Genomic DNA, 20670 nt, shown 5'->3' with positions numbered 1-20670 from the left:
AGAGAATTTAATGATACCATTAAGACCTCGATATTTTAGGTGCGATATTCTGCGTGATTTTTTTTTATTAATCCGACGGAAAAAATCGTGAATCGTTAATTAATTTCATAAACTTTAATTTTACAAATTATTATTTAGTTTGCAAGATGATTTTTTATGATTAAATATATAATATAAATAAAAAAGCGAGGAAAATTTATTTAAAAGACAGACTTGTCGAGTGAAAAATTACACTCATCAGAATAAAATGTAAATAATCAAATGTTATGAAATAAAAAAAATGTATAAAAAAATATGAACCAGCAAAATCTTAGTCAAAGCATCGAGTATGTGGATAACAGTACTAAGGAAAGGAAATAGCGAATGTCCTATCGAGAAGTTGCGCGACTCAGCACTGCTGGCTGGGTTGATCGCAAAATAATCATTCAGCGGCTTAAGGACGCTCTCACCGTCTATCTATGGACCAACAAACTTCGGATTCTCTCTCCGGTTATTGCCCTTCCTAAGATCGCGTGTCTGCCGAGACACGATTCTTATTTACACTCCATTAACACGTTTCATTTTCGTCGTTCTACGTAACAAGCGCGCGAACATCGTTGTAGACACAGGTTGATCTTCCTAATTAACGTTCAATAATGAGTACTTTGTAGCGTATTCCCGGTATTTCCCTTTATGTATGGATTCTGCGGAATCAATTTTTCCTTACAAGCAAAATTTTCTCAAACGTTGAATCTTTCCACAACTTGGTAATTTTTAATTAATTCAGTTAAACAAATTAGTGACTGAATTTTAAATAAATATAGTGCCAAAGTAATGACTTGGTAGCGTGGAAAAAGCTTTCCACGACATATAAATAATGCAATTCTCTAGTTAACGTTCAGTCATACATTAAGAAATAAAGATCGAGAATAAAATCGTTGGAGAAACATTACTTCTAACGTTCAAAGTTACGGTAGCGACGCAGATATTGTAAGCCTCCTAACTAGTACTGTGTATTAGAACGCAACATCGCACTTGGCTACGAGGATCGCAGCGTTATTATGGTCGATATGCAGAGAGTTAACTGTTCATCGCAGAAACCTCGCGTTTCCGTTGAAAGGCGATTTAATATATCACGCCCGTTGATCGTTACGCGATAGGCGAGCTATCGGACGCACGTCGACCGTGACGGATTTGCCGACCGTTCGTTTTTGCGTGGAGCAAGATTGCTTCGCGAACGACGAGATCGCGGCGCACCGTCCAGGAAAATAGCAACAATCGACCGCGAACGTAACAGCAACAGCGGTTGCACGTGCTCGAACGCGAGGCGCCGCGTCATGCAGCATTGCCGATGGTTGTCGTCGCCGTGATCGTCGTCGTCGTCGCCGTCATGGTTTCCGTGAGATTGAGAGGAGAATTCGATCCACCGCAGGAATGTCCCGTTTATTCACGCGTGTCTCTCTCCATCATCATCGGAAAGAACGCCGAAGCGGTCTACTCCGACGACGTACAAAGAGGGGGAGGAGGGGTCCCCGTAGATTCCTCTAGTTTGCATTTTTCGTCTCTGTTATCGTGTGCCGCTCTCTCGCACGCGGACCCATTATTCCGATCCCCATTTCTATGACTCATTATGTAGGACCGCGCGACCTGTTTTAAAATTCTCCTCGAATAGTGTCGTTTAGAAAAATCGATATACTTTCGGCTGTTTGATTCCATATAGAAGCACACACTGCGACGAGTTCGATCAGCGTTTCGAAAAAATTTCTAATTTTTCAGAATATTTACGTTATTATTCATAAGTTTGATCAGAAAACTTGCAATTGATCTCGCTCAAATAAATTTTCTACGAAATATAATTTGTTTCGATTGTATGGATTGTAATTTCGTTGTTCTCGTTGCACCGTTTCGCGACTATCCCATGATCTTCCGGATATCGCGGATGCCCAAGATCCTGGTGCATTCTATGGATTTGAACGGAGGTTTCCTTGGTATTCATGTATTGATGTTTGGCTCAGTATTGAAATATTGTTTCGTAATTGTACGAAGCGTTCGTGCACGTCTGATTATCCTTCGCTGGTTGCAGATCGACACGCATACCTATTGTACGCCGCTTTGAATTATTTAGGCGGTACGGACCGGCTCTTTTTGGTTTGACTCTCGATCCATTTTCACGCGAAGTGAGAAAAGAAATTATTCCCGTGATTGTTCTCCAATCCTTAATATTTTCTTATTCATCTAAGAATCGATGTACAACAATCAATTGGTCGATCGTTCCTTGGCTGATTATATATTACCGAAACAACCGTATTTATGTAAGTGAAATATTCAACAAAAATTGATGTTACTTTATGATTCTACATGTACAGCAAAAGCAACGAAAGTATTTTTCAAAAAGTAAAAAGGACATTCTGTAAATATCTAAAAATTTGCTATCAAAAATTGTACAATCTTTCCTAATCCTCGTAACAAATTTCATGTGTTTTCTAAGACAAATCAATCGCGCATGATAAACGAATTCTTATCACGGCAACACAAAGTGCAGAAAGATTTTCCGTGCAACAAAGTTATTTCACTATTACCCCTCTCGGAAACGGAACATCCGAATTTTCGTGCAAATTCTTAAATCTCTCCTTTCATCTCGGAATCACTTGTGAATCGGGACATTCTCTTGGTGGTGCACATCATCACAGTCCGTAATATCCACGGCGACGACAAACGTCGACGACGATCACAACGATCATGTCGTTATCGCGGCCTGTCACAGCCGCGTGCAACCGAATCACTGATCTTGATCACTTGGTGTCATTGAAGGAGGCGCGACCAAGCCGCTTCATCACTTATCCACCCTCGGCCGACCGGCCGTGGAGAAAACCGGCACTAAGTATACTCTTCATGATCACTTACCTATCCAGCACGGTCGTCGACGGCGGACGACCCTGACGGCTCGATGCGGCGACGTGATCCCCTCTCGATGTACGGTCGATTTAGTTAGTTATTTCGCACCGTGTCGAACGCGAATCTACCGGCAGATTTACAGTAAAACTAACGTGCTTGCTCCGAAGCCGCGATGCGACGATTGTCTTTTAAAGGGAACCCGGGCTCTTCTCTCGCACCCTCGACGAGCGTATACGAGCGTAAGAATTTACTCTCTCTTCTCTCTCTCTCTCTCTCTCTCTTTCTCTCACCCCCCTTTCTCTCTCTCTCTCTCTCTCTCGCTCTCTCGCTCTCTCGCTCTCTCTATCTTTCTCTCTCTCTCTTTCGCTCTCTTTAGCTGGTCCCTCAAAATCACCGCAACACCACACCGAACAGAAGTGAACTACTCGTGCGCCGCCGGTTCACGGTACCTTAAATACCTTGGCAGCCGCGCCGCCGCCACCGCCACCGCCGCCGCCGCCGCCGCCGCCGCCGCCGCCACCGCAGCGCAGCGCAGCGCACCACCGCCACCACCGCCGTGCGCGTCGTGCGGCCCCCTACCTTAAACTCGCCCCACGCCGCGCGCGCGGATTGGCGGGGGAGCAGCGCGAGGAGATGTGTACCCGCAGGCTATACACCGGAGAGAGCATCCTCTCTTTTTCCTTCCATTCTCGCTCCCTCTCACGTACACACTTCCTCTCCTACTCTATTTCGTTTCCTCTCTCTCTCTCTTCCTCTCTCACATTACCTCTTGCTCGCGCCAGCCTCTCCCTCCCCTCCTTCCAACTGTGCTTCTCATCTTTCTCTTTTTCGTCCTCCCTCTTTCCTTTTTTCTCAGCGTTCGACCACCAACGGCATGTTCGCAGGACTAACGCGTGTAACGTCCTGGGTATCGGCCGCGGGATGGAAGGGTATCCCTTTTGTCCGGTGCTTTCTCTTCAACGGCATCCTTGGCTTAGCTGTTCGACTCGCGAATGAATGCGCGCGGATTGTCCTGGTATACGTATTAGATGTCATCGGCGAATGGACCGTGAACCGAAGAGGAGCCGCACGACGAGGAACACCGGTCGGTCGCCGCGCCGCAGGAGCAACGATGCGCAAGCGCGAGTGCGCATAAACGCAGAAACGGCGGATTACGCCCGTCGCGGATACGCGCATTCGCGCTACGCGCGTCGATGCGAGTGTACCTGTTGTGCGACCTCTCGCTCGTGACGCTCGTTCTTCGAGTTTTCGGAAGTTGAGATGCCAGCGCGAGAGGGAAAATGATCAGAAAGAAATCAAAATTTCAAGTATCAACTAATTTTTGGAATTTATTAAGGCTTTCTCCAAAATAAATTCGAGCATTTAGTACATATTTGAATTGATTATATTTAATTTTTCTTTCACTACCGTGACTCGACTATATATTATCGAAAAGCAGAATAAAATTACGTTAAAGTTTATCCGGGAATTTGACGTAAACGTTGGTCAATGCCATCAGAATGATCAGAAATTCAATCCGCTGACTCACTATCAATCCTTTACATCGATGAGCACACGCGACGGTAAACTCGCAGCTGGGCCAAAAATCTCTTCTCCGTTCGTTCCGAGAAAAAAATCTTACGGTGAAATCTTCACCGAATCTCTACCTCGTCCATTCATTCCCGTCGTGAGAGAAGACGCGCTTCTTTTTATCGATTTTTATATGGGATACCTCGTGTGTATCACGGAGAAGTAACGTTATTTCCCGTGAATCGTTCCCCCGGCTCTTCTCTTTCCGTGCGGTCATTAATCGACCACATAAAGGTTGATAAAATACACAGAATCCCAGCCACGTTCTACGAAAGGATGATTTTAAAGATGATCTCATCAAGAATGTAATTAGAAGGAACGTATATGTAAAGCAATTTATTACGCGCGTTTATCTAATTGCAAATCGATAGTCCATTTATCAGATTTATAGATTATAAGACTGATGCGCGTGCGTAATTACTATGCAAAGTTATCCTAACGGCGCAAGATACCATCGCGTTTTATTTTTCTTTTCGAACGAAACCTCGAAAAATTATTCGATATTCGACACAGCGTCCTTCAGTATAATTTCGTACGTAATTTATCCGATTATGTATATCTTCCGTCCTTGTAAGATATTTGCATCACATTCCCCTTCGAAAACATACAAAAATTCTCTCAACGACCGGGCGATCGTTAATTGTCGGTGCTCGCCGATAAACCTTGGCGATGTCCAGGAAGTTAACCGACATTGTCCCTCCTCTCCAGCCGCTATTCGTACGTACGTTCATACACAGTGCATCGTCCATATTTACGACGGAGAGGAGTTCATCGGGTAGACGAGTGCAGCCGTAAAGCATCGGAGCCAGCGGAGCCCTGCGCGATGTACCTCGCGAAAGATATCTGAGATGATGTATCCACCTCGACTCACCTTGGTTCACCTTGGCTCATCGAACGCCAAGGGAGGGGAATTCGGTTCAGCGAACCGTGCGCACGACGAAACTGGTACTCGCTAACCATCCGGGGATCTTTCTCTTCCAAGATCGGTGCCATTGACACTGACATAATAACTCACCGCGACCGCGTTTGTCGGAGTCACGACGTACGAATGAAATTGCCGCCGATGGCATAATGCTTCTTGCATAAGCGCCGGTGAGAGCGGAGATCGAGCAGTGTACCACCAGGAAGAGAGAAAGTGAGATAGAGAAAAACAGAGAAAGAGAGAGAGAGAGAGAGAGCGGACGGGCGCAGAGCAGGGTGACGAGAGGGGAGAAAGTGAAATGAGAAAGAGAGAAAGACACTGTCGAGCACAGACAGTGAACTTGACCTGGATCTCGGTCAGGGAGAAAGAATGATCGTGGGCTTCTGTAGAAAGGAGAAAGGAGGCAAAGAAAGAGCGAGACCGAGGAAATTACTTTCGATTTCGAGCTCTCGAAGATCGGTTACACTTTCTCCCTCGTCCACCGCCGCGCGGTGAAATTGTTCCCTTCCTCTACCCGACCTTTTTGATACGTTCGCGACATGTCAGACAATCGTTGCGTCTTACCTCCATATTGTGATGGAGCTATGATGATCAGAATCTTGGAGAGATTCGCGATCGATGAAAATGCGCAAAACTTTTATTGACATCCCCTTGTTACCATTTCTCTATAATAATATACATATATCAATTGTCACAATAATTTTAAAATTTTCACATGACGTAACGTTGACTCGTTCGCAGAAAGCGTCTGTCGACGGTTTAGAACAATACGGATGCAGGTATCACGATTGTAGTGCGCTTCATACAAGATTATCGATGGGGACCGTAAAATTCAAGTTCGATCGAGTCGTTTATACGTAACTGTGAAATGAATTTGTCGTGGGCATCACATTGACGGTAATTGCATTGACTTTATTGCCATCCAAATTACGACAAGACACAAACCGCTATCTCACATAGAAATTATCTAATTAGACCGAAAAGGATGTCGCTTTTGTCATCGCGTCGCTAACACATCACACATTTTGACACAATGCGTAGACTGCACTTAGCATAAGGTTGAAAATTCAGGCTGATGCAACATAATGGTATGCAACGGTACACGATAACCATAAGTGTATTCGACATTGAAACAAAAGTATCTTGAAATCCACCAGTAACTTTACAACGTTCTAAATTTAATTCTACAGCAAAGATTATAATGAAAAAATATTTATATATTTCTTTATGTAATATAATAAAACTTTCAATCTGTTAAACCGTTTGCTTTCTAAAACTATCTAGTTCTATCTAATTCTACTAAAGAAAAATAATCTTTTTTTATTTCCGAAGCAAAAGAATACTTCTGTGTGTGAAATATATTAAAGATTGACAGTTCGAGAAATAAGTAACTTCTCTTCTCGATTGGATTATATGCACCTTATCTCAGTATTCCACAGAGAGAAACCAGCCGCTCGCCGAGACGCGTCCCTCGATATTACTCGGAGCGGGCAACAAGTCGACGAACGGCCTTGCGACATTTGCCGTGCGGCGAACTTGGCGACTCCGTTCGTCGGACGTTACGTATCGACACCGCGATTCACCGGCGAGTTGTCGGCGCAATCCCGTTCCCGATGGAATTACAGAGCGGCTCTCACGGACGGATAGGTCAGATATTACAACCGCGCGTAGTCAGCGCGAGTCCTCGACTTGTGCGCCGACCGCGCGCACTCCCTTTCTTCTCCTTGTCCTGGCCAAGGTTCTAAAGGAGTCTCTTCCTGGCGCGGCGAGAGACACCGTTGTTGTCGGCGCGGCAAATCTGCGTTGCTATCTGCGATTTAACTGCGACGCCCGTCTCGTAAATAAACGTGCGGCCGGTACCGCACATCGTCGCTTCGGCAAATGGAGATATTATGCGGACCTCCTGGCCGATTCGATACTAGAGCGAGAAAAAGGGCCCTAGGGGGGGAGGGGGGAAACGGGACGATCGGGCGCGGTTTTCCGGTAAAGTCGTCGCCGTCGCGTGTAAACCCGGCGATATATTTGCCGGACTCTTTACGGGAGCGTACGTGTGCAGGCGGAAGCGCGAACATCGGTGTGCACACGTGCGCGTGCGACGGGGATGTCACCGGCTGGCTTCGCGAGCAGTATCCCTCGATAGACCGTAAACATCGGAATTTATGTATAAGCGCACCGTAAAATTTTTTCACGCCCTGCAACGTATGCGCTCGAGCGAGATCCCGAGGTGGACGGTGACTCCGATACCGCTTTGCGATTCACCCCATTTGAAACGCTTAATAAGCGATCAGTTGAGATCAACGTCGTTTGAAAGCGTCACAAAATGACACGAGCCGCTATTTCGAGGAAAAGAGAAAATTTGAGTGTTGGGTAATACATATGGTTTCTTACGTCTTTGTTCTGTATTCAAATCTTTACTTTATATTTAAATTTTAATTTTTCATATAATTATACTGATAGTTTAAAGAAAACGTTGGATTATACAAGCATTGTTTTATTAAATTAAGATATCATTTAAGATTGACAAGTTGAAAAGAATTTTAAATGGACGATTTCAGACGATTTCTTTAAATCTTTGAGAAGAAAGATAAAACTGTACTATAGTTTATCGATATTTATTTTATGCTGCTTAAAACGTTCATACATGCACGTACACATTAGATTTACATTACAATTACACGTATCCATATTTTGCGATTGCGTCAGGTTTCCGAGATGCACGTAGAATATGACGGAAGACTCCTCTTCCTGGACCCGTTTCGCCGTCGACATCACGACGCAGAGCACGCTGCCAACGTTGAAATAACGCGAAAAACGGTCATGCGTCCCCGCAGCGCACGTGCTATCGCGAATACGTATTTCAGATTCTGAGTAAGAATAAACGTCTCGCGTTCGCGACGTCTGCATTATCATCGATTTCGTGGCTCGTTTTACAATTTTTCACTCTGTGCCTGGCAAACGTGACCTGGCCCGATGCTATTTCCGCAATGTTGCAGATCCGCATATCGCTGTCAATTATAGGTAGGAGGTAAAAATAAATTTCAATACACGGAGTGCATTTTGCGGAATCATGTCAAACTTATCCGATACCTAGCCGTATGGATTTCTCAAATATTGCATTGGCGAGTGCACGACGGAAATGTCACTCCGAATCGTTCCGCCTTGTAGGCATTGTTCACTACATATTACATTCACTTTGCGGGAAATGTATAGATAAGGAGTTTGTGATATTATCGTAGAAATTATTCGCGTCATGTCGGATACCGACATAACAAACTCGCAACGTAAATCTATAAGCTGAAAATGTAAAATGAGAAAGTCTCGATTACAGTTCTTTTGTAATCATCGCTAAAGTTTTCCTTTCTCATGTTATTAAAGCGGAATTATATGATGGGCTCGTATTAACGGATGCTTTATTGCACGGTGTACGAGAGTATCATGATCTTGCAGGGCGCATTTCCACGAAAGAGGGTAAATTCTGCGAGATAGTTCTCGCAGGGGATGTAGGAAATCAATAGCGTTGCTAGGGCTGGTCGGAGAGCATGGGACGATGATGCTTTTAAAGCATCCAGGGAGCTCCGACGGCGCGGAGAGTACACCCACAATGCACACGCTTGCAAATTATTTCTCTCTCAAATCTTCTTTTTAGCGAATAAATTTTTTTCACGGGGAAGACAATGATAATGGAGTTGAAGTTTATCGAATCTTCCCCCGCGTTGTAATACGTCCGGCGTCTGTTCGACGCTGCTTCTCGCAAATGGACCAATAAATATTAATGCCGGCTACGTGAAGGGAGACAGTACTTTCCTAATAACCGAATATTCAATTTAGAAAAAAATTGACCGAGACTTGGTCTTTGATTTTAGATAGCTAAATTAAAAGCGTTGCTACATTATACCAAAAGCGATCTTTTATTTATTAATATTTTTATTAAAATACGATTACTTATGCAGGAAACTATTAGAACTATTAAATTGAAGAATCTATGTTAATGTTATAATAAATATACGACTAAACAATATGATCTCGGATTTCTATGACAAACAGTTTCTATTAATTTTTTATAAATTTTTATTCAATATTTTCTATATGATTTTATTAGCTTTATTAATAAGAAAAACTCAATCTCCTCTGTTGTCTCCCTAACTGGTTCCATTATTTCAGATATTCCATTTCTCGTGTGTCACCGGTTGAAACACCGCGGTCACGATATGAAAAATGACTTTAATCTCAAACTGAGCTACAGATTTAGGGGTGACTCGCGTCATATGTGAGAGGGTAGATGACAGGAAGCGGAAGCCAGATCGTCGAATATCCATTTACGATTTTTCTTTTTTTTTGTTATTTTCATAATATTTCTATCGTGTTATCCTTTTCTCTCACTTTCTCTCTTTCTCTTTCTCTTTCCCTATAGCTTATCAAGCAATCATAAAAACCATTTAGCGAAATATTTCAAAGATTCATATACAATCACAGGCTTGCAAAACAATTTAATGGCACGTCAGAAAATGTTTGCGCGTTGAATCAAATATCAATTACTGGTGATTGGATTCTTGTGAGGGACGGCATAATCCGAGGCTTTCCCGAACGGTTCCTGTTTAGCTCGCAGCTGTCTCATCGGGTCTCATTGATTTCGACTGATACTGGCAGGTTGGATTACAATGGGAGACATCGGGTACACATGCGTGGGCGCATATGCGCTCTCAGAGAAGAATGACATCACATTGCATTCGAAATCCGGCATAAGAGAGTAAATCCTCGCTATGTCGTATGGAGAGAAAGCGAGAGAGAGAGAGAGAGAGAGAGAGAGAGAGAGGCAGGAAGGCGGAAGGTTTTCGTGAATGTATGACAAAACGATTCGAGATGGCATCCTCTCTGATGCGTATATTTTCGAATCCATCGCACCTGCCTGTGACATCGGATTTTGGAGTAAATACTAGATGAGATGCACTGAAACGCGACCTGCACGTCATTTCTCCATGTTTGACGTGCTCCAGTTTCGTCAAGTATGTACATTTCCCGTCGGAAATGAAAAATACAAAAATTTACCTTTCAATGCGTCTACTGCCACGCGACCCTGAACTCAAGTCATAAATTATGGCGAATGATCGTCATAGTTATCCCGAATGGAGCACGTTCAAAATTAGGTGTATTTACTCGGGCCTCGAGCTCAAGTCTAGGTGCTCGACCGAGTGTAACTATTTCATTTCGACGTTTATGAGGGAATTATGCTCGGTAACGCTCGGCTCTTAGTAATTTCGTACTATTTTACTGTACTACCATAAAGTGAAGTTCTATGAGACTCTAACATAGCGATTGGTCGCTGAACATCTCCTGATTTATCGCCACCATGGCGGTCACCTTGTCCCGGTCGACGTGCGTTATTAATTTCCTATATAGGGCCAAGTCGATAGCATGATACAGCGTTGTAGCCGAAGATCCGGAAATTAATCCATAAATTATCTCCCGCGAATCGCCGACGAACATCAGCAGGCCTCGCCAAATTCAAATCAATAACCCGAGCAACAACCATTTTCCGTGTCACTCTTCGTCATTCCTGAGTTCCGTCAATTCTTCACTGAAGCATCATTCAAATATTGATAATGGACGAAGAACGTCAAGTCCAATCGCCGGTGGATACGAACCTTCCGCCGCTCGCTCTCTCTCTCCTGTTCGCCCGCGGGGAAATTGATTCTCCTTTCAGAGGGTGATTCTGTTTACAAGGGCCGAGGGGGAGGGAGACGACATTGGGGCGCGGGCGGTTTGATTACTACGTTCGTTCGAGTGAGACAGAACGAATGGGGAAGACAGACAGACCCTTTGACGCGAAGTGGATACTCGAGAAGGTCTTCATGCGTCGTGGTGGCTGCGTTTGCTCACGTGCCGTGCGCCTCTCGTTTTTCCAATTCCTTCGCCCCCTCCGGGCACACAATGCGCAGGTTGCCGTTTGATTCCGACGCGTACCGCCCTACTCCGGCGGCTACCCCTCCGAGTCTTTGTGCATATCAGGCAGTAACAAAGCGGAGTCTGCTTTTCCGCCCTTCCGATTTCGACGTTTAACATCCGAAAGGAACTTCGCGCGATGCAAGCATTGTATCCTTAACATCCTTGCCTTCCGTCCTTTAAGAAAACTGTTAACACGCTAATCGTTTCCAAAAATCTGATAAAGATAACAATTTGGCAGAAGAAAAGAAAAAGCAATCGTAACGTATTAATTTAAATTAATTTAAATAAAATAAATTTAACGTTAAGAATTAATTACGTAAATCTAAAAATCTTGTTACAATTCTATCGTCTCCTCAGCCAAATTGAAAAATGATTTACTTCAGAAGCACAATATATTTCATTGCAACATCGTCGACGATTGGATCTTTTTTTTTACGCATTCCTACGCGATACCGTACGTCGTCGAAATTTCTTCATCCGGGCGGGTCTAGATGACAGTCGAATCGAAGCTCACGTAAAAGAAGTGTCACAAAAAAAGGTACGGGCGCACGTTCCGATGGTACCGTTGCTCTGACAAAACTGTATCACGACGGGTCTCAAACGACGACAGTGAGATTTACGTTCGAGTATCCGCCGACAGGTGATTACCTCCACGAAATTAGCTTCCGCGAGCGGGCGCCGCTCGCTTTTTTTTTTAGTCTGTTGACCGTTTTCTTTTTACTCTGTAAGATTAAAGGCGTATCACGTCGCGTTTCGGGACGAGGGACAGCGGCGAAATTGGTCGAATGGGAGAGCCAGGTGTACCGTTCGATTATGAATAGATCCGCCTATGCGCCGATTTATGTCAGCGATATTGCTCAGTCATAAAACATATCAGTGGAAACAAGCGATCATGATGATGATTATATCGATGTCGAATGTGTAGTCAATATTCTTTATGTTATTAGCACGTTATTATGTATAAATCGTTACAAAGAGATCGATATTTCGATAGTACGAAAAGCTGATATCTCTTTCAAAATCTGCGTATCAGTAATTTGTTTTTAAAAGGAGATTGCTGGATACAATATATCATTTATAATACGTTACGTATTGAACGAATAATACACGTATATTCCGAAGCAGCCAAGTGCGAGAGCTGCAATTTTACAATAGGCTCATCTGCAAGGTTACTAACCGTTAAACTGGTTTGTTTCACCTGACAATTACGCGGTGCAATGTAATTTGACGTTATTATGCACGCGTAGTTGAATAGGAATAAACGCGAAGAAATGAAGAATCAGTATTTCTCTCTCTCCCTCTCTCTCTCTCTCTCTCGTTCTTTCTCGATCATTACTTAATTTCTTATAAAAAAAAAAACGAAAGACGAGAAAGCACCCGAGGCACTGAACGTCTTAATTCGATCAAATCGTTGTCACTGATTAAACGCTTGCGCTTGCGCGCGCGCGCGCACTTGTAAGGACTTCATGAGCAATTAAATCTCGTTTAGCGCGGCGCGGGATAGTACTTCCTGTTTGAAGCGCTTCTTACACTTCTCGCTCGCACCTTCCGCGTCGGTGATGTTCCCCTTTTTACGCCTCCATGACTAGCCTCGTGACTAATCCGAGAGTTCGGCTAATGCCGTCGCCGCGAATTAAATGCAGAAATGCATCAGACTTGTATTTCCGCGGCGCGGTGCAGGTCGCGGACAAATTCCTTCCGCGCTAACGATTGGCCGCATTAACCGGTGCATTTAAGTGCGACGGTAGTCTTATTGTATGTAGTGCCGTATGCACGTTCGCGAAATTCGCACGATTCATGCGACTGCAGGAATTTACTATCGGGTTAATGCCGGCAAATTACATGCGCGCACGAATAATCATCGAGATCTTCCCGCGACGTCTCTCGACGCGCCGTCGACTCCTATAGGATTCCATAAAATCGAGTAAGAGCCGTGGCGGCTGCATTTTTTTCGCGAAACAATCGCGAACGCATCCGCTCGCTCGCGCTTATGCGCGCACATATATTTGCATTTTTATGATTTCACAGAAGAAACGTGGGCAATTGTAACAAACGGGAGAACGAATCTACTCGTACTCGCTTTGAAAATGCAATTTTGTATACGCATGCTTTGCGCACTCGTTCTCATTCATGAATTATTTCACGGCTTTCGCTCATACAACTATTTATGCGATAGTAACGAACTATCAGTGATTCAGATTATTTTTGACTGTGACAGAAAGCGACATATAGCCCAATCATATTCCTAAAACGAGAAGGTGAGCTCACTCCAAAATTAAGCGAATCACAAAGATGTCACGTCATTCTCGATTCCTTCTTCCCATTGCCCATTGCGGTTCGCCGTCGGTTCTTCCGCCGGTCTTCCCGCCGCGTACTCTGATAAATGAGAAATTCCCAGCGTTGATTTTCCTTCGCCGTATCGATCAAAGCAAAGAGTTCACGGACCCCGCCGCGCGCACACAGCACAGCCGTAACATCATTACGAGAAACACGATACCAGCACGAGAAAATTACGGGAGAATTTTTCTAGGGTGCACCAGCACGAAACCCGTACGTGCGAATGCTGCTGGTCCGTGTGCGCGCCCGCGATGTTGTTTACCTGTAAATTTCCTACATACGCGCGTCCGTATACAGATGCGTGCGTGATATACGTGGGTGTATGCACACGCGGTCACGTTTGAAACGCTTCGAGAGGAAATCGTAGATACGAATCTGCGCCGCATCGCGGTATACGAAGGCGAAGGGAACAGAAGTGGATTCGCTTCCTCCTGCTTCTAACGCTAATGTCAGCTTTCAGTTCCGATCTTGATTCGGAAAGCCAACGAAAACTTAGCGAGAGAATCCCTGGAAAAAGAGTATATTATACATATTCAGGAAGTACAAACACGAGTTCAAATGTATAACGTGAGAATACAGAAAAATATTTTTCTCTAGTAATTAACATTAGATTGTTATGAGTAAAATAGCATGTATATAAAAAAAAAATTATATGAAAAATAGTCCAACATTTTTATGAATATTTTAGATCTTAAAAAAACCTAGTCACAGTCGTATACGAGTATTAATCTTTTATAAATGATTTAATTTATTGTATTATTTAATCTGATTGCGCGATTTTTTTTTTTTTTTTTTAATAAATCGCGAAATGGAATATCGGTTCAATAAAAACGGTATAACGGTATGTTTTGTAGATTTCTTTTATATCTCGGTCATCATTGCTGATAATCTCTCCTAATATGACAATGGAACGAACTCCATGCGTGAATTAAGTCATTATCCTCTGTGCTCCATGGGGTTTCTATAGATTATTGATCTAATCACACGGCTCGTTTCGCTTTAAAAAGCGAAACGGTTTCTAGCCATTCTGGATCCGACTGTCTATCACTGTCACTTGACGCCAAATTCGATTAATTTATCGTCGATAACGACGTTACTTGAAAATCAATACTTCCACACTATTGTATTTTGTTAAATTATTTATCATTAAATCGTACTGCTAATCTTAGTCGCAAGTAACATCTTCGAAAGTGCTCTCGAATGCGATAAGGATAATATTGCTATTTTAAAAATGCATTTAAGGATTTTTCGTTCAAGCCTATGATGACCTACGACAACCGGATTTTAGGGTACGTGAGTATTGATTTTCGGGATTGCCGCCTGCTGTGCAAGCTCGAAAACATTGTCCCCTCAAATCCAGCCAGAATGGATTCCATAAAGACTATTCGTCACGCCATTGTGGAAAGAGCAATTTTATGCGAACTGAGTACGGACTGAATCGAACTGGAACTCAGTCAATAGAGAAACTTGATAAGTAAACTCCTATATACGTAATACCTAGAATATATCTTAGAATTGTCAAATGCAAAGTGAGAAAATAAGTCATTGTTTAATAGCACCAATAATTACATTTCCAAAATTTCAATTCAATATTAATTAAATTTTATTTTCACAAATTTAATATATAAAATCAAAATATAAAATAAGATAAATTTAATATAAAAAATTAAGATATTAGAATAATGATTTTTTTTTCAATATTTTTGATAAGAAAAAATGTCTTTAAATTTTTTGTAAAATTATTACAGTCAATTATCATAAAATCTGTGACTGAAAGAATATCTAATAATTCTGAGAGATCCTGTACAAAAAGACACCGAACGCCGACTTTGAGATGGGTGATCTTAGAGCGCGACGAACGAACAGCGCGGCGTGATCGACGTGCTTGCTGCACCTTGCCAACGATATAAGAATCTTCGCATTCTTCCTGGCTTCTATTTTTATCGGCTGCCAACACTGTGCGCTAGCCAACGTTAGCCGCCTTCCACGTTCCAGCTAGTTGGCACACGCTCGAGAAAAAAATTTCCAGGCGGTCTGGAGCCCCCTGTATTTCGTTAAGAGGCGCGCACGCTGGATACGCCCGACTGGAATCCCTATTACTGCGACTTGCGAGCCATCCCGCTGCTAACATTCGGCACACGATGCGTAACAGACGCGTATTACCAGAGTGCACGCGCGTGGGAACCGCGCGTGGTTACGGCAGTCACCGAGGCATCGCGAGAATTCGTGTAATGTATTAAAATGAATACTTCTGCTCGGCAGGAGTAAGCCTTAATGGCGTAGATAAACAAGTAATTAGAGGTACGTTTTGCCGGCAGACGTAACGCCTTAATTATGCTGGCGGCATTGCCAACGAAGTTCGCTGGTAATCATGATAATTTCGTTAGAGATTCTTGTTCCGGATTTTCCACCATCTTTCATTTCAAGAATATACGCTGATGCTCAACACATAATTAATTATTTATGCTTTGTTAATACATTAATGTATTAACATTCCTTAGAGATTCCTTAATGAAGATGAAATGAGGAAGAAAAAGACGTAATGACGAACGCTTGCGGTTAAAAGGATTCGATTTTAAAACACCTTTGCTCTTAGAAATAAGGAAAGTAGATTCTCCAGAAACTTACAATTAGTCAGATGTTTTTACGCAACGAGAACATAAAATGCACAAGTAAATTACTGTTTTGACACGTATTGCAAAATCTGAACATTGCGATGACTAAATGGAATCACTTTTAATAGAGACTGGCTAATCAATTCCGATGAAATTTCATAAATAGACTCCATAATAGCTTTATATATAATTTCATGGAAATTGATTAGTTTAATCGCTAGTCTGCATTTAAAGTGATTCTATCGAATTAGTCATCGCGGTGTCCACATATATTGCTACCATGCTAAACGCATGCACACATAGTTATAATTTTAAAGAGCGATAGGGCATGAATGAAGCATATTAGTATTCAACTGTATATCACGGAGTGACTCAGCTGAATACTGATACGCTTCATTCATGTACCCTATCGCCCTTTAAAGATATGGACCGCGCGTTGCGGGTCATAGTTCGGAAAATCCTACCTATAAAAGGCATATTCGTCATCGCCACCCCAGAAACTGTCCCGCGCGACAGATGGGTTCACCCCCGGATATGTCGCGGCGAGGCATATCGCCGCACGCATACACACGCAAATGCGCGCATACGCAACGCGTCGCAGCGCAACGCAACCGTGAACTTGCTGCACGACGATGCAGCGCGCGTAACACTTTGCCGCGCGCGGCGCGGCCTTACACACGTTCCACGGCAATCCCGATCGGATTAGACGCACCGTTGGCGAGCGCAATGTGTCTCGCATATTACCGTCACGCTTGGCCGATCCTGTACCTCCGTGGCGCCAACCTGGTTGCTCTCTTTCCCCTCCCTCTCACCTCCCCTCGTCGTCTTTCTTATCCTCCCGCGCATCTCTCACCCTCGACCTCCTCGCGTCTACTCTCTCTTTCTCTCTCTCCCTTTGCCGCTTCCCGCTCGATTACGGTGCGAAGATAACGTACGGTAAAATAAGAGTCCACCGGGGGCAGCTCTGATAACGAATGATAGGAATTTAAATGAGCCTGCCACGCATTCCCAGGCGCATTCTTCCGTTGTTACTTTTCGCACCGCGGCGCGCGGCCCCGAAGGCGCCAAGATCTTTACGTATTGCGGAAATTGCCTCGCGCGCGAGTGCCGCGAGTCCTCCGCGCAGCTTGTATCCTTAGGCAGGCCGCTATCGAAACATCTCATTAATGGCTTTATCGTCCACTTCCGCGGTCTCTTATAGATTGCGGCGGATACGTAGGCGCAATTTCACAGGAACGTACGCCACTGTGAATAACTTCTTCCCATGCGCGGCGCGACGTTACCGCGAACGAAGTTCGACGCGACACATGCGCGATAAAGAAAATAAAGAGAAGCGAAAACTGAGGAAAGAAGTACCGCGAAAGAAGGGAAGTAAATGGACGTTATCGACGTTAAACGGTCCACGGCCGATGATTTACACGCGCCTTAAATCGCCGACACACACCGCGCGAGTCTCCGGGAATCTGAGAGGTCGGTAGGTAGGTAGCCTCCGTGTATGACCGGTAATTCGTGCCACGAAATTACCGTCGCTGTTAATACACCGCCGGTGATTTATTCGCGAATCCTTTCCGGCCTAACGAGGATTCTACGTGTCAACCGTAGAAATACACCGACGCGCCACCGGTGGAAACCTGTCATTCTTATTACGACACGGCACCCCGACTTGGCGTGAAAGAGGAGAGAGAGAGAGAGAGGACGAGGAAGAAGAAGCGGAGGCCGCAGAAGCGCAGGAGATGCGCGCGGCTTCTTTCGCGAGGAGTATACACGCCGTACCTGTCCGCTGAAATCCTATTTCCATCGTGAACTTTACGACCTACCTGTACCGTCGCCCATTGACGAATAAATCACTCTTCCCGGCGAGCGGCGGCTTCTCCTCGAGACTTGCACAGATAGAGGCGAAAGGCAGAGGAACAAGAGGACGGGACGAAGGGGGGAAATTCGATTAGATGGAGCCGTCTTCCGCTCGACTTAGACTTCCTCCCACCTTCCGATCTGGTGGCCTTTGCTCTGCCTGCAGGATTCGACGTGCGTGAAGGACCTTTGATCACGTCGAAACGTCAATAACTGAATCTTTTCGCGATTTTGTTTCATGACGAAGCCTATTCTAACAAGTCTCATTCGAAGAAATACCGCGCGAGAATACTTTCCGGTAATTCCATTTGTTTCATATCGATCCGTACGTTGGACTTGCACTTAATGAAGATAAAAGCAACTTTTAACTATTTAGACAGGTAAAATCCCCTTTCTGAGCAATTCTCGAAACTTGAATCTTTTGCAAATTTATATAACGTTTTCTGGTATTCTCGTTTAATTTTGTTAGCTCCAAAATTACTCGCGAAGCAAAAGTCAGACGGCACATAATTGTCGTTAGTCAGAAATCATCGTCAAATTTCGCGTGATAGTAAATAAGACAGTTTTAAGGACTGCAAATCAGCCCTATTTTTACGAAACAAATAATTCGTATAACGACCGACGAGTCGGTCCTTGGCATATTTTTTTTCGTTCTTTTCTTTGGCGAAACACCGTTATGATTCGGTGCGAGACTCGGTGTCTTAACGCGCGGTACCGGTGCTCACGAGGTGGTCGTAAGCCATATCATTGACGGAATACATTCGTTTTGGGCAACGTTCAGAGACGTAGTCGTGCATACGCCTGTGAACACGACGTTCCGCGAGCGTCGATGTGTCCTAGTCAAGGTTGACTGGAGCGCAGCGACGATCGCCGTCACGCTCGAGGAGTTTCGTTTCCCAATTCGGTTTTTGCCGCGTTGCCCAGTTCTCTCGGCATGCTGACAGCTGGTGGACGGATGATACCGGCGAACTCGTAGAGAAACAGAATGTACATTTCGTAGATTTCGAGGTTACTAGGCAAGAAGACAGAAAAGCGGTAACATCGAAAACGCAAGAATGACCATCAATCTTTAATCAGTAAAGCATCTGCGAAAAAGAAGAAATATACATACGGGCTATTGTAAATTTTCGCACGATATTGGCAGCGTTAACAAAGTTTGCAGCAGAAATTTGTGATTTTTTTGGTCTTTTTATTTAAAATGCACATATATACCGTTTTAAAATGACGCGTTGTGTCACAATAAATATTTGATATAACATTCTTATCTTGTTTTCCGATTCTGCAGGATATTTACACCAGTGAATCCAGCTGGAATATAGCTAACGAATAGATAATGTCCAAAGTGTTAACATGTGGCTCTGCGTTGCTAACAATGGACTAACTGTTACTGCGCGAAAGGTTTCCACGCTTCTTACTGTTTCCCCTCGTCTTCCCTTGGCGCTTGCGACTAAACCATATAAAGATACATCACGTACGCCGCACGACGTGCCTATTCTTTTCCCGCTTCTTCCGCTTCTCGCTTCTCTTTGCATGCTACTCTATTCTCCTCTGCCGACGGAGGGTCCCGTCCGGATGGATCCGACTGTGCGTGAGCATTCATCTTATGAAGTGCAATTTTGTATTTTAATCTGAAAATAAGAAATTGCTCTTAAAGAAAATTGAACGGTCAAATGACAAATTGCGCATCATATTCGTATAAACGTGAACCACGCAGTTTTGGAAATGTATAAGAAGTTAAATTTTTTTACTATTTCCTTTAGAGTCATAAACTCTCTTGGAATCATTATGGACAATTCCAGAAATAGTTAATTTCAAGGGGTATCGGGCGTTTCTCTTCCCGCAGACTTCTTGTTCGTTCTTGTCGGACCTGTCACCAGAGTGACACATCGCTTCGCTTCCACTCGTGAATCGCAACATTAGCGAAGCGCCCAAAACCTGTCACGTTCATTAATCAGCTTCTCGGAAAAAGCTTCAGGAAGAGGACGCGAGGAGGAGCGAAGTACGAAGAAAAAGGGGTGAAGTGGATCGCCGACGACGAGGACCGGGGGGGGGGAGGGGGAGAGGGCCCTGTCAGGTACCGGGCATCGCCGTAATACGTCTGCCCAAAAAGGTTGTCGCACGTTAAACGTGTAAGCCGGGTGCAGGAAGATGGAACGTCGCGAACGTTCGGCGAATACCAACGGCTCATTTACCAATTTTCGGCGAGGTCCGTACAGCGGAGGGAGGACGTACCGCGAGAAAAAGTAAGAGGGCTGATGGGGGAAAGAGAAAGAGAGAGAGAAGGAAAGTACGCGCGAGTAGCAAAAAGGAAGAGGAGAACGAGTACCCTTCTTGACTTCCCTACGTACTCCGCAGGGTCTTTGATTCGCGGTGACGCGGTATAAATAGAAACCTGCTCCTTCTTACAGGCCGAACCACTCACGGCCTCCCCTTCCCGCCCCTCCCCCTCGCCCTCCCGTCGTTCCACCGCGTCTCGTTCTCCTCCCTGCTCATCTTCTTCTTCTGCTTCTTCTCCTTCTTCTCTCATCCTCCTCGCCCTCTTCAGGGTTCTTGCAGGAC

The 20670-nt window shown here is 44.3% G+C and overlaps 1 protein-coding gene and 1 long non-coding RNA gene across 2 annotated transcripts in view; one reads left to right on the top strand and one right to left on the bottom strand.

Annotated features, from left to right (window-relative positions):
- Positions 1-3327, bottom strand: part of LOC139768022 (uncharacterized) — a 41062-nt gene extending 37735 nt beyond the window's left edge. Inside the window, exon 1 of the mRNA XM_071697843.1 lies at positions 2884-3327. The gene's annotated coding sequence lies outside the window, so the exon portion shown is untranslated. The remainder of the gene's footprint in view (positions 1-2883) is intronic.
- LOC139768023 (uncharacterized) overlaps positions 1-20670 on the top strand; it is a 97612-nt gene that overhangs the window by 40617 nt on the left and 36325 nt on the right. The gene's annotated exons all lie outside the window — the stretch shown is intronic.

The sequence above is a fragment of the Temnothorax nylanderi genome, unplaced genomic scaffold, assembly GCF_030848795.1.
Source record: "Temnothorax nylanderi isolate EJ_2023f unplaced genomic scaffold, tnyl_v1.0 TNYL_tig0013_pilon, whole genome shotgun sequence".
Taxonomy (NCBI): Eukaryota; Metazoa; Arthropoda; class Insecta; order Hymenoptera; family Formicidae; genus Temnothorax; species Temnothorax nylanderi.
Note: the sequence above shows the minus strand (reverse complement) of the source record. Positions and strands in the feature narration are given on the sequence as shown.